General features: G+C 49.6%; 1 protein-coding gene across 4 annotated transcripts in view; it reads right to left on the minus strand.

Moving 5' to 3' along the window:
* LOC143295793 (protein stum homolog) overlaps nucleotides 1-7,500 on the minus strand; it is a 197,777-nt gene that overhangs the window by 95,942 nt on the left and 94,335 nt on the right. The window lies entirely within an intron of this gene.

Here is a 7,500-nt window from a genome sequence, read left to right on the forward strand (position 1 = left end):
TCCGAACGCAGTGACGCCTCCTTGAGCTACTGAAACTGAAACTGAAACTGAAATTGTTGGAGAAGGGAACAGAGAACTCCCGCAGCGGTGAATCATCAGACTTCTACTGGCAGATCAAATATCTATTTTGCTTTTTTTTGTAGAATCCAGGCCCTTGATATCTTTTGCTTTCCTCCGTAAGAGAGGAAGACTGAAGACGCGTCCACAAACGTGTCCTGGTGTTTTAATTAACTTTCAACATTTTTTTCCCCCCGCGAAAACGGCAGAGGGTCCGGAAATGATTTTTTTTTTTCCTTGGGAGGAGGTGGGGGGGGGGGTGAGGGAGGGGGAGCATCATCAACATCATCATCATCATCATCATCATTATTATTATTATCATTATTATCATTGACACTTGAATAGCGCCTAGAGCTTGGTCTCCGACCGAGGATAGACGCTATATAAGTATCCATATCAATCAATATCTTCGGTCATATACCAAACTCGAAACGCTGTACAAACCCGGAGTCATTCACGCAACAGGCTGACCAGGCTACCTGGGGTAGAGCCGAATGACAGCTGCCTTTAATAAGCGCTCATCATTCGTTTCATGTGTCATTCATTAAGGCAGCGCAGGCTTCAGCCACGCGCACGAACACATGCGTAAAGATTCTCCGGTGAGAACTACATGAACCAATTTCATCCTCCGAAGGGGAGATCAGTACACTGTGTATAGCACATCTGACGACAACTACCTCCCAACCCCCAATCCCCCCCCCCCCCCCCCCCCCCCCCCCCCCCACACACACACACACACACACACCACCCTTCTTCGGTGGAGTGACGGCCTAGAGGTAACGCGTCCGCCTTGGAAGCGAGAGAATCTGAGTGCGCTGGTTCGAATCACGGTTCAGCCGCCGATATTTTCTCCCCCTCCACTAGACTTTGAGCGGTGGTCTGGACGCTAGTCATTCGGATGAGACGATAAACCGAGGTCCCGTGTGCAGCATGCATTTAGCGCACGTAAAAGAACCCACGGCAACAAAGGGGTTGTTCCTGGCAAAATTCTGTAGAAAAATCCACTTCGAGAGGAAAAACAAATAAAACTACACGCAGGAAAAAATACAAAAAATGGGTGGCGCTGTAGTGTAGCGACGCGCTCTCCATGGGGGAGAGCAGCCCGAATTTCACACAGAGAAATCTGATGTGATAAAAAGAAATACAAATACAAACTCAACAGAAGGAGCGAAGGAGCATGCAGTCAGCCTGGGAGGTCCAAACCAGATTCATTGAAGAGATGGACACGAGACACTATAACGTGACACGCGTAATAATTGAGGAGACCTACCACAAAAGAGTGGCAACTCTCTCCATTCGCAGTATCAGTATCAGTATCAGTATCAGTAGCTCAAGGAGGCGTCACTGCGTTCGGACAATTCCATATACGCTACACCACATCTGCCAAGCAGATGCCTGACCAGCAGCGTAACCCAACGCGCTTAGTCAGGCCTTTTTCAAGTCGGTGCTGCTTATGACTCCAATGTACCTTTTATTTGTTAACTCTCTCCATTCACAAAGGTACACAACTTCAAGTCAATGCTACCTGTGCTACCGATTCAGCTAGTGCAGAGGTAAATAAAAAGGAACATTGGATGCATATTAACTCACTCAGTACGGCCAGTCCTCTCTTCTCCTCTACACAGACCCCTCGGATGTCCAGTGGGTGTCTGAATGACCAAACCTTTAGCTTCCGTCGTCAGAATTGTGGTATTCTTTGTCAATATTCACCTCTTCAGTATAAGAGCCTTCCACTTGCAATATTTTGATGATGGTAATTGGGGAGAAACGCTGTTAACGTCGTCTCTTTCGCCGTTCGTATGGAGAGAGTTAAAGCAGCTTTGACTTGAAGCTGTGTACCTTGTGAATGGAGAGAGTTACCACATAAAAGGTAGACTGGAGCATAAGCAGCACTGACTTGAAGCTGTGTACCTTGTGAATGGAGAGAGTTACCGATACCACTCTTTACTATCAAATAATTGTGTTAATCAATTGTTCTCCTGGCACTAAGTTGTATATTCATTTCGGAGACCTACCGCACTTTCAGCCTGTGTGTGACGTCATGAAGCGACTGACCTACGATGCGCGCATCCAATCGTGAAGAAGGAAAAAGAGAACGAGAGGAAGGCGTCAGTCACGCGGGACCAAAACGTGAAGGCTTGTTGTAATTAACCAGCCATCCAAGCAGAGAGAGGTGGAGGTGGGGGTAAGGGTAAGGGGGGGGGGAGAACCCCCCGTGTTCTTGCGTGATCAGCTAGCTGAGCTATCTAGATAACTGAGCAGAGAGCGTCAGATAATCCACTGACTAAACGCTAGTGTTGCGCAACACAGCATGGTGGTGATATGCATACACACACACACACACACACACACACACACACACACACACATACACACACACACACACGCACACACACACACACACACACATACACACACACACACACACACATACACACACACGCACGAACACACACACATACACACACGCACGCACGCATACACACACACATGCACGAACACACACACACACACACACACACACACACATACACACACACACGCACAAACACACACAAACACACACATACACACACGCACGAACACACACACACACACACGCACGAACACACACACACGCACGCACGCACGCACGCACACACACACTCACACATGCACACACACGCACGCACGAACACACACACACACACACACACACACACACACACACACACACGAACACACACACACACACACACACACACACACACACACACACACATACACATGCAAGCACGCACGCACGTTATTGGGTTGGTTTGTTTTTTAACCACGACTGACTATTTCCATGCCACGTAATTAAGCGGAGGGTAGAGCAAGGGACTGATTACCCGGCGATTTTGTTATGTTCGTCGTCTTCTTTTTGCGGGTCTCTCTAGTCAACTGTACCTTAATAATAATAATAATAATAATGGATACTTATATAGCACACTATCCAGAAATCTGCTCTATGTGCTTTACAAAAACGCTTTTGTTGACATAAAACATCATATCTATGTTACATACACACACCAAAATGTGACTACACACACACACACACACACACACACACACACACACACACACACACGCTGCATACATACATTTTAACATACATGTGTACCTAACAGCTACCCTAACACATACGCACACATAGGCAGGCACAAAACTTACATAAACACACGCACACGCACACCCAATACACATTCATATACATGCATGTAGTTATGTACACATACATATGGATACACACATACCTTCACATGTGGAAGCTTAACTCACTCAGTACGGCCAGTCCTCTCTTCTCCTCTACACAGACCCCTCGGATGTCCAGTGGGTGTCTGAATGACCCAACCTTTAGCTTCCGTCATCAGAATTGCGGTATTCTTTGTCAACATTCACGTCTTCAATATAAAGAGCCTTCCGCTTGCAATATTTTGATGATGGTAATTGGGGTGAAACGCTGTTAACGTCGTCTCTTTCGCCGTTCGTATGGACAGAGTTAATCAGTCCATGGCGGCTTTCCACTGTAGCAACACATTGTGGTATGTGTGTGTGTGTGTGGGGGGGGGGGGGGGGGCGCGGGGGGTTGGCAGTACAGAAGCGCCAAAACGTCAAGAATGGTCAGAACATGGCTTTCTGTGGCTGGGGAGAGGAAAAGAGAGGACTGGTGTGTCCTCTTGTTGTTCGATGGCTAATAGGTAGTGATCTCCTTATTCTTTCTACTGTTTTATTTGAGATCATGGAAGGATTATGTTCAACAAACTGCGACATCTGTGTGTGTGTGTGTGTGTGTGTGTGTGTGTGTGTGTGTGTGTGTGTTCATGGGCTTAAGTCGACTGGCAAGTTGGTGGGAGGACGAAATAAAAGGGGGAAGGGAAGGGGGGCAGGGGGGGGGGGGGGCGGGGCAGTGGAGGTGGAGGGATTTCTTCAGTCACGCGCACGAACACATACGCAAAGATTCTCCAATGAGAACAACACGAGCCAACTAACCCCCCCCCCCCACCCCTCCCCCTCTCCTACATTTTCAGTTAGGTAAAAAAAAATCTTTAAAAAATTTTTAAAAGTTGGTGTCGACAGATATAGGTACTGTCTGATAATAGTCCCCCCGCCACCACCACCACCACCACCACCACCACCTCCGCCACCCCTTTTGCTCCCAACTCTGATCCTCCTCCTCCTCCTCCTCCACCACCCACCCAGCCACCCACTCACCTAACTACTACTACCCTACCACTACTGTTCTCAAAAACTTCAGGGAGGGAGGGAGAGGGGCGGGGGGCGGGGGGGGGGAGGGAAAAGTTTATGAAGATGTTAGCCGGGTAGGATCGATAACCAGAGGTTCTGATTGAGAAGTTCCCCCCTCCCCCCCCCACCCACCCACACACACCCATATCCCCCTCCCACTCCCAACCCTCATCCCCCACCATTCCCCCCCACCCCACATCCACCCCCCACCCCCACCCACACCCACACACACCCATATCCCACTCCCACTCCCAACCCTCATCCCCCACCATTCCCCCCAACCCCCCCCCACCCCCCCACCCCCCCCACCCCCCACCCCCCCCACACACACACCCATATCCCCCTCCCACTCCCAACCCTCATCCCCCACCATTCCCCCCCAACCCCCCCCCCCCCCCCCCACACACACACACACCCATATCCCCCTCCCACTCCTAACCCTAATCCCCCACCATTCCCCCCCGCCCCCCCCCCCCCCCCCCCCCCACACCCTCTCCCACACACACACACCTCCATCCCCCTCCCACTCCCAACCCTAATCCCCCACCATTCCCCCCCACCCCCCCCCCCACACACACACACACCTCCATCCCCCTCCCACTCCCATCCCTCACCATTCCCCCCACCCACCCACCCCCCACCACCCAACCCCCACCCCGCTCCCCCTCCATCAGCCAACCCCCTCTTCTGCTCCTTGTGCTGATGAACTGGGGACAAATCTATAAATAAGCTTAGGGTCGGCAAAATCAGGTTCCCATTATTTTCTCCCCCCCCCCCCCGGCCCCCCCCCCCCCCCCGCCCCCTCCCCCTCCACCCCCCCAAGTTCTTTAGAACGACAACTACATCCGTTGTGATGTATTTCTCTGTCTGGCTGGCTGGGCTGGCTGGTTGGCTGTTTGTCTGTCTGTCTGTCTGTCTGTCTGTCTATCTGTCTGTCTATCTGTCTGTCTGTCGGTCACTCTGACATCTGTTGGTTTGTCTGTCTGTCTGTCTGTCTGTCTGTCTACACAGTCAGTTTATCGCATATGTTTTGGATTCGCTTCGCATGCACCACTGAAACCGGTTATGGAAACGATCGACTAGATTTTTGTTGCTGTTGTTGTTTTTTATTCAAAAATTTCCAAGACTGAAGAAACCATTTATGTATTTGCATTCGTTATCTCAAAACCTTTTGGTAGACAAACTAAATCTAACACACACACACACAAACACACACACACACACACACACACACACACACACACACACACACACACACACACCAGCGCTTGGATAGAAAAGAGAAAAACGTGAGGTGTGAACCTGAAAAAGGAATGATTAGGTTAACCACCCTGAAGTTATCTTTAACGCGACATACCCCCCACCGCCTCACCCCCACCCCCCAGGACAGGATCTGCTCACGGGAGAGTCCAATCAGGAGAAGGGGGGTAATAATGTCGGTTCCTCACGTCATGGTGATACATGGGAGACAAACCGGAGACTGACGACTAAAAGGGAAAGTAAACTGAACGCTAATGACGTACGGTGCGTGACAGTAATTACGGACGAACCCCCCACCCAACCCCCCAACCCCACCCCCACACACCCACACACACACACATCCCACGAATGTCAAAGGTAGAGATTTCCCGGAAATAGACTTTCGTGCGATAAAACACACACACACAGGAGGGAGAGAGCATGACTCAAGCTTGTAGATCGATGTCCAGGGAATTTATTTACGGTCTGACTTAATTAACTCGTGCAACCCTGTGCCCGTGCATTGTTAGTAGGTCACTGTCAGCTTTGTTTCATTTAAACGGTTTCCATGTTTCCTACTCAGTCACTCACTCACTCATTCCCTTGACCGCTGGGGTCGTTGGGGGGGGGCATGAGGAAGATGTCATAGCTCGCCACGCCGTTCTGTTGGCAGCTGTCGTGAGGAGATCTGGCATCGTCATTTTCGTCCATTCCTTGACGTTGTCGGACTAGCTCTTTCTCTGCCGTCCCCGTCTGCGTCCTCACTCTACAGTTTCCTACATATTTCATAAACGGCAAGCACACAAAAAAAAATGGAACTAACTTCTACAGAATTTTCAGCTTTGTCAACACTTGTCAGTGTGAAGGGGGGAAAAAATCCCCGGTCAATTTCATGGCAGTCTTCACGGGGCGTGACTCTGTCGGAGTCTGTTGGCGAGCACAGTGTCTGACTTCGGTTTGTCGTTTGTCTTTTTCCTGGTACTGTGTCAACGTATGTTCTAGAGTTTCTGCATAGTGGATAGTTAGAGAGTGCGAAGTGCAAACGTGTGTAGAAGATCATGATTCACATTCATTTAAAATTAATTATCTTTCTATTTTTCGTTCATTTTATTTGTTTGTTTGTTTTCTTCTTATGTTGGACATGTGCTGCTGCCAAAAAGAAAATCTCTGTACCAAAGTATAGACAATCAAGTTTGTGTATTGTATTGTATTGTGAATTTTTATCGCCTCAAAATGGCGGGGAAGCCTGCCCAGGATGTAGACTCCCCAGGACTGAATCGGTTAAAACGACGGGCGCAACAGCCGAGTGGTTAAAGCGTTGGACTTTCAATCTGAGGGTTCCGGGTTCGAATCACGGCGACGGCGCCTGGTGGGTAAAGGGTGGTGATTTTTACGATCTCCCAGGTCAACATATGTGCAGACCTGCTAGTGCCTGAACCCCCTTCGTGTGTATACGCAAGCAGAAGATCAAATACGCACGTTAAAGATCCTATAATCCATGTCAGCGTTCGGTGGGTTACGGAAACAAGAACATACCCAGCATGCACATCCCCGAAAACGGAGTATGGCTGCCTACGTGGCGGGGTAAAAACGGTCATACACGGAAAAGCCCACTCGTGTGCATACGTGTGAACGTGGGAGTTGCAGCCCACGAACACAGAAGAAGAAGTGTGGGTTAAAACAGGCCCCGAGCAATCGGAGCGAACAGTCATGCATCAGATCAAAACGGTGACAGGGAGCGGAGATATATGGGGGGGTGAAGGGTTGAGGTCAGTCACAGACGGCGTTAGTTGTATTCGTAGGTCCTTGGGATCTCGGATAGACAATCAGATCAATCCGATTTGTGAAAGACAAGTTGCAACGAAGTCCTGGCTGACCGATCTTAGCATTGCCAAGTTTCATTAGCGTCTAAGTCTTTGGAGTGTAAACGTAGAGTCT

Source organism: Babylonia areolata, chromosome 21 (assembly GCF_041734735.1).
Source record: "Babylonia areolata isolate BAREFJ2019XMU chromosome 21, ASM4173473v1, whole genome shotgun sequence".
Taxonomy (NCBI): domain Eukaryota; kingdom Metazoa; phylum Mollusca; class Gastropoda; order Neogastropoda; family Buccinidae; genus Babylonia; species Babylonia areolata.